The sequence below is a fragment of the Dromaius novaehollandiae genome, chromosome 10, assembly GCF_036370855.1.
Source record: "Dromaius novaehollandiae isolate bDroNov1 chromosome 10, bDroNov1.hap1, whole genome shotgun sequence".
Lineage (NCBI taxonomy): Eukaryota > Metazoa > Chordata > Aves > Casuariiformes > Dromaiidae > Dromaius > Dromaius novaehollandiae.
The window spans coordinates 10891552-10904304 of record NC_088107.1 but is presented as its reverse complement, the minus strand read 5'-3'; the positions used below and the strand labels follow the sequence as shown (position 1 = coordinate 10904304).

Genomic DNA, 12753 nt, shown 5'->3' with positions numbered 1-12753 from the left:
TCTTCATGGGCTGCGTTTTGGGGTAAGCACCAGGCTAATTGAGCGCTGCTCCAGCCCTCATTATTCAGGCTGGCAGTATGTAATAGGATGGAAATACCCATCCAGGTTATGAGCAGAAGATATAATCTTTAAGAATTTCAGCAGCAATAAGTCATCTGTGCGCAGGTGAACATTCATTTCATTTACAGACTCACTCTGTCACCTGTGGAATTGCAAAATCTATATCAGACAGAATCAGGCCCAAAACAGCCCAGCACAATTTTGCCTTCTGCAGAGATGCTGAGGTTCAGCGGACGGTATATACGGGTGAAAATGATAGCAGGTGTGGTTACATTATGAATTCTCGGTTCAGTTTCAGTGCATCTCCTTCATTCTGCGTGTTTTAAGTCTGTTGCTGGTATATGCTTTGCTCTGCTAATGCTCAGGACAAGCTTGCCAGCGGTGGCGGGGGCGGGGGGGTCTCTGAGCGGTGGCAGCTGGTGGGGCTCTCCTGGCACGTGCACGTCACGGGGCAGCACGGCTAGCGCGTGCCACCTGCTTTCTGCTGGGGCAGGGGGATTACAACCCCATTCATACCTTCTGTAACAATCCGTTGCTTACTGAAATTATTGAAAGCATACAGATAGAATATAATTGATATGTGTTATATATGAATAAAAGTAAAAAATTATTACGTTTGTAGTCAGTACTTATACCCAGACAAATTTATCTTTGGTTTTCAAGGTGTAACTCTTCCAAACTCAAACGCAAATGGGCACAAAATGTTTTCTTGATTTTGAGGACTTTGGATCAGGGCCCCAACAGCCAACCGACAGGATAACAACGTTATCTTCCCGTTTTGGTACCGGTTCTTGCTGATGACACTCATTCACGTGCCCTCTGTGTGGGCTGCGAATGGTAAGAAAACAGGGGTGATGCCTAGAGGTTTTCAAAAATAGAGGGGTTGTGGTACGTGCAGGTAGGTTGTCCCACATGCATATGGCTATGAATGTTTTTAATAATGTCCTACATATGAAGAGCAGACAAAAAAACAGAACAACATTTTTTATTCCTAAAAACATCAGAATAATTTTTCATTCAAAAGCTGTCTGTAGTTCAGTCAGCTTTTTGTACACCTCAAACCCTTATTTCTTTGGCAGGCCAAGGACAAGTTACTCGATTACCCTGATTCCATAAGTGTTTTCTGACACATCGCTACTTTGTAGTGGATTGGAAACCAGAAGAGGAAGAAAAGGGAGGATCCATTTTTCATGTTATTTTTCAGAGAATCTCTTCTAATGCCTCTGGGAACGATGCCACATATCTCCAATGCCAGCATCTGAAACAAATCCGATGTCTTTGCTCACACTGAATAGCACTCTATTCTGCTAGTAGGCCTACAAAAACACTTCAAAGCTGTTAGTCACAAAAACGCTACTTCCAAAATAGTACTTCAGGCACTGACATATCAGGGCCAGAAATCAATGGGATTAATAGTCCTGCAGGTGATACTGATTGTTGCCAAAAGCATGAGAATTTGTCCCTGAAAGGCTGTTTCTGGGCACCACAGTTTGGTGGCTAACAGCATTCAAGTGACTATTATTTCAGAGAGACGAATTTTGTACTAAATGTAATGTCTTCTATTAGACTGGCGGATATCGTAGCAAGCCATGATCACATTTTGTAAGCACACAAGCCCTTCTTCAGGGCTGATACTTAAGCCCTAGAGAAAAAGAATCAATTTATAAACTCTAGTACTATTATTTCAGTGGCACAAGACCAAAGTTATTCTTAGAAGTGTCGGTGTGCCCCGAATCAAAGGGACTTCGCAGGGCACTGTACCAACCTGGCCCGGTCGAAATCCGCTTTGTAGAAAAGAGTGGAGTATGGAAAGGGGAGGGGAAACACTGAAGGATCAGAAAAGGGAACAAAGAGACTCTGGCACTTCCAGGTTTGATAAAGTTAAATAATTTGGCTGTCACTCCCCTGGGCTGCTAACAAATTGTGCTGGACTGAGACATCTTCTTTAGCTCCCTGTGAGGTTGAACAGCGGGGACCAGATGCTGCTGTGTGGCTTTAGTGTAACCAAGAGGTATTACTTCAGGCACATATTCATGAGTTTTGACAGAGATATTTGGACAGTGAGTTCACTGCAGCTGTAACACACACTCAAGCTGGCTAAAAACTTTGGTGATTAGCTTGTGTTGCTACCATCAGCTTCAGAGCTGGTTTAAAACTAGCTTTGGGACCTCCGTGTGGGTCACAGTGCGTAGATGCACTCCTTATTGGTTATTCATGAATTGGGTTAACATTATAAAGGCAGGTATTTTTCACGTTGTCACCTGAGCCGTGAGAGCTACACCAAAGGGGAGGGAAGTGAGGTGGTCACACATTGAATTTTGGCTTCCTTAAACAGCAAAGCAGGTCAAATAGCTTCTTAGGAGGCAGCAGCGACTTTGGCAGACTCAAAACATGCATCACCTAGTTAAAATAGACTTGCAAGCTAGCAGGCATGTCTAGCATGGTGGTACTGACAAAAAAGCCGTTGGCATCATTTTTCAGTATTGATACGGTACCGCAGACTTCTCAGGTTTGACTCCGATTGCTTTTGTGCCTGGCTGAATGCCGAGGTGCTGTGGGGCAGGTGAAGCCCACAGCTTGGCTGCTTCACCTGCAGAGCTGCTAAGGAGGGTGTGAACGGATCAGCTCTGCAATGCTCGGTGGGGTGTGGAGGTGTGGTCTCTGCCCCAGGTTATATGAGTCAGCTGTGCTTCAAGATGGTTTGGCATGGTCTTTGTGCCTTTGTCCAGGCTGCAGCACATCTCTGAGGACAGGCTTTTCAGGAACTCTTCACCTGTACGGCTTTCTTTCTCAAAGGGGTGCTGTACTGATTTTCCTGGCAGGACAGCGTGATTGTAGCAACCAAGGGCCGTGCGTCCTCGCCAAGAAACGCCGACCCTTTGCCACGAGGCAACGTGCCCGCCTCTGCAGTGCTTTGGATGGCTGGTAGTGCAGCTTAGTGAAGAGATCTTGACAGGTGACAGCATTTCGGAGGGTAAGTTAAAAGCGCTATGCGCTTACTTTGCTGAACTGGAAACACCCTTTTACTTACAGTGCCCGGTAACAAAGAATTGCAGCGACTCATCTCCCTTTAGAGGCTTCGGTCTTTTGCAGCATACACCTTGTCACTTGAAACGTGTCCGGAGACGCTGGCTGTGCTCGGCAAACCCCTGCCCGATGCCAGGCTGGTGCGCGGAGGTGCGGTGCCTGGACGTGGCCCGGAGGAGCCCTCCGCTTGGCACGTCCGGGAGCCTGGAAGAGCGGGTGTCTGGCTGCCCTGGACGGTGCATGTCCAGCGTGCGCTCTGCTGAGTCACGGCGTGCTGAACCGCTTTGGGTTGGCGGCTGCTGGGCAGGTTTAGGACAGGTCCTGGCTGGGCACAGGTCCCGTGTCTGAGAGGTCTGGGGCTGGCAAAGGCTGGTGAGCCAGGGCGAGGTTTGGGACATGGACCCACAGGTACCTGTGAGCTAGATTTACTGATGATTCAGTAAATCACACACACGGGGATAGGAGCAGGCCTTGTTTCCACGTGGAGATAAGCAGACCTTTGCCCTGCCAAACAGGAGATGTCTTTCAGCTCTCTAAGACAGCAGCTACTAGAAAATATGTCCAGAGCTGTATGTACCTTCACCTCAGCCTGATATTCCCCATGGGTTTTTAAGGGACACGGCGTTGCCCATGTCTGCCCAAGGGACGGTGGCACGTGAGTGGTGAACGGGTCACTGCCAGCGTGGCCTGTTCTCTATTTCCCTTCGTCCCTGAGCTTCTTCCCGGCCCGTGTCCACACAGCAGCGTCTTCTCTTGCCTTGTCTCTTCAGCGCTCTCCTTCTGCTCGTGCTGCTTGTCTGAACTTGTTGGCTCTCTGGCCTCCTTCAGCTGTTTTGCCTGCACGGGACTAGTATTAAGAACAGCCTGCACAGTACCAAGCTCCCTGCCTCGCGGTGTCCAGGCAGCTCTGACATACCGCGGCTATCGAGCACCGTCGCTCTGCTCGTACTGTCCCCAAGCACCCCTGCGTTGCCAGCTCCCGGAGGCAGAGGGATTTCGCGTCAGTATTCGCCTGTCTACTGCGAGCTGATGTTCACACCGGCGTGCTGTGGCCGTAACACTTCTCGCCTGAGTCACAAGATGCGACATGCCGCGCTTGACCCGGGAACACGTGCTCTTCCGTTAGCGTTCGTTATTTGTGGTCACAGCCGGGCGGAGAACGACTGACGCTGATAGCTGCCCGAGGAGAGCAGCTGTGCGTCCACCGGCCTTCGCCCGGCTCTGGTAACGCCAAGGTGGGACGGGAGCAACCCCGCGAGGCAACGAGTGGCCCCTGCCTTGCGCTGGCTGGCAGGTGTTTGGCTGTCATCTTCCGTTTTTCCCTTCACGAAGGCAGCCCTGGAAGGGAAATGCAAGCAATCCCTGTTAACGATTCATATTTATTTAATTAAGTCGCCCTTTACCCAGTAGCTAGATCTCTGAGACTGCCTGTCCACATAAATAAAATCAGTTTTACTAGTGCATTTTTCCCTTTTCTTGCCTGCTTATTTAATATTTATTTACTTTCACCATTTTGTGGCAGTGCCTAAGCATCCCACTCATGGACCAATATTCCACTGTGCTGTAGAGACAGGCAACAGATAAGGCATCCCCAAAGGATTTACAAGATAAATCATATCTGTTACATCTTTCCTAATGCAGACTGAGAGCTTCCTGGGCCTAAGACTCCTTTGCTCTGTTCGTTTACAGGGTACTGACAGCAGCAGGGGTCTTGAGCTCATGTTTTATAAGCACTACTGGATATACGCCACAGCACTGTTTTCTTTCATGCGTCTCTTGATTTATGAATTTCTGATCAAGACAGATTTTTTTTTTAATTGTTTGAAAGAGCTTTTAGTGCTGCAGCATCTATTTATGTGACCCTTCTGCTTGCAGGCAAAATATCTTTTTTCTTTTTCTTCTTCTTCTTCTTCTTTTTTTTTAATAACAATTAAACAGCTAGGATTTTAAAAGAAACTGAATTCTCCAGCAGCAAAATTCTCCTTGAAGGATAGTCAGGAAATGGGTATCTAACCAGACTGCTTTGGCAATTCCAGCGTTACATGGCTTATAGACACTGCGTGGGCTCTGCAGAAGCAGTACATACGGGGTAGCCAGTCTGGGACTCGTGAGCCCAGGAATCCAGCAAGCACGCTGGTAATGGGGCTGGTTTGGGGACGTCTCTGTCACCTTTGAGATGTGACCATTGATGTAGGCAATTAAAGTTTTGTGTTGCTTGGGGATGCTAAAGGAAAATGGGTTATTAAACAGGTTTTACTAGAAACTATTTATGAATAATTATGTACAGAATAATCAGAAACATTAAAATAAATAGAATGGATATGTCACTAAAAAAAAAAAAGCATGGGATCAAAAGGGATCTAGAATTAGCATTCCTCATTATTTTAATGCCAGAACATGCTTCTGTACTATTAATAGAAGCTAAAGCTGCTGCAGATTTTCTGACTGTGTTTCTACAGCTTGAAGAATCATAATCATCCTACAGCTGAATCTCTCTCTCTTAACAATAGCACCTGTTATACCTTCCTCAGTTTGTCCCCCAGAACAAAAAAGGTCCTGTAAGGTCATCTTCACTTCTTTGCAGAACCAGGATATTTTTCTTTGGTTTCCTCATCATAGATGAGACATACAAGCTCTGAAATCTTTTGAAGATTGAATAGTCAGGGTTTTTTTTCCCCCTCTCATAAGTATTTTACTGTACTGTGTTTTATTTCTTACCTCTTTTAATGGTATTTCCTTCCAAATACATTTTTCTCCCTATGTAACATGTCATTAAACTACAGAGCATTTCAGCTTGGACTTTCCCCAAGCGTTATGGGACATTTGCAGCCGGCCCTATGAAGTCAGCTATTATTCCTCATAGCGGGGTTTAAAAATAATTGCCCTGCTCCATTAAAAAAAAAAAAAAAAGTTAGATAATGAGTTAGTCTATAAGGTATATTTATCCATTACAGAGCTTGGTAATGGTAAAGACATGTTTGCATATCAGGAAGCAAAAAATCAGACTGCCGGTGTCTGCGCGTGCAGAGGGTCCGGCAGCCCGTCCTGGCGGGGCTGGGAGCACCTTGGTGCACGAAGCCCCCCGCCCTGAGGAGCGTTCGGCTTTGGGAGCCGGCCCGTGCCCGCGTCGCGGCCGCGTCTCGAGGGGCAGGACTGCAGCGTGAGCGTAGCCGTGCGCCGACGTGCCTAAGTGCCATTTCTTGCCGAGGGGTTTGGGAAGGGGCCTGCCCAGAGAGGCGCTCCCGAAAACCTGCTAGAAGGAGGATGAAAAAGTTTGGGAAAGCAGCCCTCGTTTGTGGAAGTGCTGTTGGGGTCTTTTGTGTTACCACTTAATAGCTCTATTTTATATGAATTAAATGGGTGCAATTTGGATCTGATATATAGGTACCTGAAGATGATGGAAAGACTGCTGCTGCTTATAGTGATCTTTGGTTAAGGTTATTTTAGGAGACTTTTTTTCCCTCTCAGTTTATTAATTAATTTTTTTTTTAATTGCTGAGACAGAAATTTGATGGGCAGAGTGGCACTAAATCATTCAGAAGGTATTTGAATATTTCTAAAGTTTCTGAGTTTCTAAATGGGAGGTGGGTGATATTATCCTCTCCTAGTATGCTGAATTACTTCTGGAAAAATAACAAAAATTAGTGTAATAGGAGGATATAACCAGGCAGCCACATTTGAGAACAGGTTATTTTACTTACTTGCCCTGTGATTCTGTGGTAGAAATATGGGGTCAGGTAATAAAACCAGAACACACTCCCACTTAAATGAATGGAGCCATTCATTTCAAGGGCAGCTTCAGGGTTTTTAGTCTAGCAATGTAACTAACTGAATTCCCTGAACGCAGATGAGCCAGAGAAGAAAAAATGTTCAGAATAAGGATTCCAGGTTATGTGCTTTAGAGTGTTTTTTTTCCTTTCATTTTTTTCCTTTTTTCCCCCCCCTTTTTAAATGTTGAGGCTAATTATTCCACTGGGGCTGGGGAGGTGATGGAGAGGGGAAGCCGGGTTTGGCAGAGATGATCTCTGTGAACTCCTCCTCCAGGCTGCAGCAGCAGTTGACCCAGTAGGTCTCTGTAATTCTAAAATGCAGCCAGATTCGGTAAAACGTGGGCTGCCTTTTTCTAGGTATTGTTCACAATCCAACAAGAAGCCTACTGTTCTTACTGAGGCCCAGAGTTCTAGGGACCTCAGCAAGGAAACAATAAAACAGTATTTTAAGATAACAGTAATGAACTCATTTCTCTAATAGAGGCAGGTCATAAAGCCAAGTGCTTCTGGAGCACCTTGCTCCTTCCAAGTGCTGTACTGTTAACCATAGCATCTGTGATGGTGAAAGCAGGTACGGAGGGCTCTCAGCTCCTCTTTATTTCTGCAAAAGGCTGATCTTGACTGTGGGAAGACTCCTACTGAAGACTGGAAGGTGCCCCATATGAGCGTTTTACCCTCTCAGCACAATGGTGTCTTCCTCCTCAGATTTTTCAAATGAGGGGGGAAGGAACACGCACAATGGTCAAAATAGATGATTGCAGGAAAAAAAGTTATTTCAGGTGAGCACATTGCATGGGTGGGACTGTCCTGCAATAGTCTGTAGCAGTGGAGAAACATGGCATTATCCTTTGCAAGCCCCAAACTGAAACAGTGCAGCATCGTCTGTGCCCTGTAGGACCTTACTTAAATTTGCATTTTTTTTGTGATCATGGGGAGTGGTGGATAAGTAGATATTGCTCTGCATTTCTGTCTCTGAGCCAGTGATCTGTCCCCTTCACAGTGAAGGGCAGAGGGAACTGGCAGGATTTTTTTGAATCATCCAGAATCTGAATCAGGGAGGAGGCATCACTGTCCTTTTCCTGAAGTGAAGGAGAAGATCTCCTTGTGCAGGAGAAGTGAAGAACAGGAGCCAGCAGATGGGTTTTCTCCTCCCATCAGGTATTGCAAGACAAGGATGAGGCTTGGAGGCTCATTGGTATCTCTCGCCCACACCATAAACTCCCAGTGCTCCTCACCCTGGTTGTCCTGTCTACGTGCTCCCTTCATCTGCAGTGTAGAGGCAGCAAGGGCTCCTGCACAAATCAAGGGAATTACACAGGAGATCAGTCCTAGTTAAAATGCCATGGATCTGCTTCAAGGAATCAGCAGAGGCTTTCCTACTAGCTGGCACTTCTGCCACCTGCGTTGGTGTTTGGTTTTTTTTTTTTTTTTCCCCCCCCCCTTTTACTATCCAGCCTTTTGGGGAGCCATCTCTTCATGCCTGTGGCCTGCAGAGTGTGAGGTGGGCTGGTGAGATCCTTGGCTTTTCCCAAGAAATACAGCTCAGGCTTTAGTTTGAGTTTTTGCAGCAGGTTGAAAAGATGGCTTTCTTTTCCCTTTCTGGACATGTTTTGTTGTGTATATGACACTACTGAAGTCTCAGGATAGCCAGAATCAGGGAAAGTACGAGTACAAAAAATGAATGAGAACAGTGCTCAAAACTTAAACATGAGGAAAGAGATGGCTTCACTTCTGACTGTGTTTCTGCTTGAGCTTGAAGGTATTTATTTCAGACTTACAGCCATCATATGAGAGCAGTGATCTGAGCCTCAAACTTTGCGATAGCGGTGGCACCCCCGGAACAACGGGAAGGGGAGAGCTACTGCAAGGATGCTGAGTTTAGCCGCAGCTCCAGGCAGAGCCAGTTATATCTAGGTCTCTCCTGATAGATGTTTGTTCAATGTGTATTTAAGGACTTCCAGTGATGGAGTCTTTCCAGCTTTCCCAGCAGTCTGTCCCAGAGATTCCCTTGTCCCAGAGCTCCTGTATTCTTATTGCTGTAAGATTTTTTTCCCTAAAAATCTAACGTTTTTTCTGCAATATGAGCCCATTACTCTTTATCTGCTGTACCTGTGGTGAAAAGATGCTCCTCTTCCCCCTTGCAACCATAAAAATTCCATGTGTTTATTTGTATCTCAGTTTCTTCATGAGAGCGTCCTCGTTCCTCATCTCTTTGCTGCCCATTCGCCTCCTTAGCTTTCTTTCTGTTCCCCTCCCTTCAGTGTCCCTCCTACTCCCCTTGTCTCTTGGGGAGAAAAGAATCTTCTCTTCAGCGAGGGAAAAACCAATCAGAGGGGGAAAAAATCCCGCCTGCAATGTGGTGTTTGCAAACCCTTACGTAGCGTCTTAGCCCTTTGCCGGCCTCCTCTGCTTAGACAGCAAGCTCTTCAGAGGAGGGCTCTCTTCCTCTGTTTGCACAAGTGCTCAGCAGACTCAGGCCCCGATATAGCTGGGTTCCTTAGGGGCTATCGTAATGTACAATAATAATGAACCACATGTTGGTTTAGCCAGGAAAATACTAAAGCAGCAGGCCAGTAGGCAGATTTTCCCTTAATGGACCAGGTATTTCTCAGACAATGCAAACCATTTCCCCTTCTATCCCAGTAATAATATGCTTCACTTCTACAGGAAGCAGTCCTAGGGATGATGACGTGTTTTAAACTTTGTGTGCCTTTATTGTTAGTCTAATTATACTGCAGACATTTGGAAGTATGTTTCTGTAGTGCTTTGCAGCGCAGGCGTATGGGAGTTATCTGCGCTCTGGCTCTCGGGGGAGCTGCAGTTGTCCAGCAGCGCTAGCCTGGGGGCCAGCCCCCGCCTCGTATGTGGCCTCGGTAGCAAAGCACGTGAGCTTGGGCTCAGCATCCTGCCAGGCTGCTTGCTTTTCTGTTTTTTGGCTCATTTCTGGTTTGGGATGCTGCATCTGCTGTGAAATATTGCATCGGTGTACTCCTCGCAGCTTGGGCAGAGGCCTGAAGACATCAGCTCATTTCACATAAGGACTTAGTAGTTTTCAGCAGTGATGGATACTTTTGGAGCGGGATGGAAAATCTCTCATCCAGTGAGAAGTCATCAGCATGTTTTGTTTGACTGTTATCACTTTTGACTTGTTATCAGCAAAATATTTTGAGCAAAATTTTAGTTGCGCAACAACACTTGGGAAGGGCAACACTAAAATGAAGCACTTTGACTTTTTTGAGAAGAAATAAGTTGGGATTTTCATGTCATAGGAAGTTTTTAAAATATCCTGAATCAGTGTAAAAAGGATTAAAAAAAAAATGCATCTAAAAATATTGTGTATTATACCAAGATGACCCAAGTTTCAACTAGAGGGTTTGTGGGATAACATCAGAAATGGAATACCTGACTCCTTCTGAGGTCCTCCCGTGCATTGGGCAAGCTGGTCACGGCGATGATCAGTTCTGAAGCTGTCTGCATGGCTGCTCTGTCCTGGTCATGCTGAACGAGGAGGAGGAGGAGGAGGAGCACGAACCTGATGGAGCTATGGGAGGCTTGCACCTCTCCGTGTGGTGCCATCTCAGCTCGGAAGGAGCTGCTGGGAATGCAGGGAGGGATACGGAGGATTTGCTGCTTGGTAAATCCTCCACCCACTGCCCTCCTCCCCGTGGGCAGGTTTGTAATGCGGCTGCTTCTGCCTGCAGAAACAACCAGGGAGCAGCTCTCCTGCTCGTAACTGCTTTACTGCCCAGGGGAGAGAGATGACTGTTTTCCTTTTATCACTGGCTTCAGCACTGGGTTCAGTTTTTCCTTCTTGTGCCAGCTAAATATTCCAATATATCATCATCTTGATTTTCTTCACCAAGTAACACATGGGGTTATTTTTAGGTGGTGGAAGGGACATGCAGGGCACTCATGAGTCCTGAGATGCCGGGGCCAATATTTGACTAAATTAAAACCGAGAATGATCTGCACAGTGCTGTGAAGTGCAGATCTGTTTGAATTGAAAGAAATATTTTAATGGATTTATTGCTGCCTTTGATATGCTTTTTATGTGTTCTTGTCAAAAGCTGAATTAAAAAAAAAAAGCGCTGCAGTTCAGTGTTAGCCTGTAAAAACATAAAAATCTGGCACAGAAAGACCTGTCATCATAACTTTCATCATGTTACAAATCCTTACTTTGCCACATCCGCTCATTACATGAGACGGGCAAGAATTTGGAGCAGTTGAGCTCTGAGAAATTCTGCCGCAGAAGGTAACGACTGATTAAAAGGTCAGGAGATAGCTCCAGAAATTTTCCTATGGTCTTTTCAGTTCATGAATTTCATAAGCGAGATGCCAGTAGACTACATTGCTGCATATGTTTAGATGTAGAATAGGCTGGGAAACGAATTACAGCGAGGTGTAAAAATAAGTGAAATGTAAGCTGTACAGCAAGAGCGCTTTTAAAAAAGGTTGGGTTTTTTTGTACAAGGAAAAGAAAAATATACCATGGCCACTCTGGGAACACAGCGGGCGAGACCAAGTGTGAAGTGGCAAAGTTAATGGTGCTACACCGATTTATCTTACCCGATGATCTCGCCTACGGGCTGTAACTCTGAAACTTGGTCAATAAATGGGATTGTAGTTATTATGTTTAAGAGTAGCTATGGATTTTCAGTCAGAATGATCTTTGCTTTTGTTCTTACCATTATTCTCTTTCCACCTGAAATATGGTGCCCTTGAGGGGGCCCTGCTGCTGGGCTGTGCCTCCCGCTCCCTAAGCTTCCTCTGGACCCGTGTGGTGGGTGGCTGGGACCTGCGCGCGGTGCTTCGCTGGGTGCTGCCGGGCACGGGAAGGGGGATCTCCTTCCTACCCCCCTCGCTGCGCTAAGGCCACAGCTGAGCAGCTTGCCGCGTGACCAGAGGCTTACAAATCCTCCATAACCATTCTGAGATGAAAAAGATGGATCGCTGTAATTCTGCTTCTAGTTTTTCTGAGCTTTGGAGGGATTTTATTAAAAAGAAGAAAAAAGTGAGCTTCTAGCATAATCCTGTGATTCCAGAAGCTGGAGATTTAAGCAAGCCTCAAACATTGTGATATTTGGCAGCTACCACGAGAAGGAACGGGAAACAAGGTGCTAGCCGTACGGTCATCTGGCCGCGTGGCTTTGAAGGGCTTGTACCCTGCGCAGTGCTCTGCAGGGAGGAAAAAGGCTTTCTCCAGGGTGGTTGCTAGCTGGATTTTTAAGGTCTTCTGCCTTTCCGAGTTACCTGGACAAGTCACTTCAGAGCTGGATGGTGCTCAGGGATACACATAGCCCTCCTGTAGCTCTTGGGTTTTAACTGACAGTGTACATAGCCCTGTGTTGCAGTTGCAATATCCTCTAATAGATAACATTTTAAAATGTACAAAGAGATACATTTGGTATAAATATAGCTCACAGCATGAGGCACTGAATAAAACATTTCTCTTCACTCATCGGGGAGGATCATGCATAACTTACTCTTGGATCTGCTTCATCACTCAGACGTTAGAGAGTCACCCCTAATTTGTGAAAACATATGGCTTATTCCACCCTTCCACGCTGAGGATCCGTTACAGGCATGCTTGCCTCCAGTCTTGTGTTCACCATCTGGATCAGCCTTCTGCAAATCGAGGTAATGGGGAGTTAAAGTAAGGGGAAGCAGGCAAAAATGGACTCCTCCCCCTCTGCTAAAATCAGAGGACAACTCCTAACTCTTGGCTGGGTTACAGTCTGATGGACTGAATCACAGAAAAATTCATGGACCAGGCAAATAGCCAGGTTACTGAAAACACATTTTAGGCCACTAATTATGAACCATACAGTCATTTAACTTTTTAGACTACATCTTGATTAACTACCTGGGTACGATGAGTTAGGGAAAACCTGCTGTG

General features: G+C 46.1%; 1 long non-coding RNA gene across 1 annotated transcript; it reads right to left on the bottom strand.

The window, feature by feature from the left end:
- Nucleotides 1-1029: 1029 nt before the first annotated feature.
- LOC135329339 (uncharacterized) lies at nt 1030-10496 on the bottom strand. The gene is made up of 2 exons (XR_010390729.1): nt 10260-10496; nt 1030-4425 (listed from the first exon to the last, which is right to left on the bottom strand). It is a non-coding gene; the product is annotated as an uncharacterized LOC135329339 (long non-coding RNA).
- Between the last annotated feature and the right edge of the window lie 2257 nt (nt 10497-12753).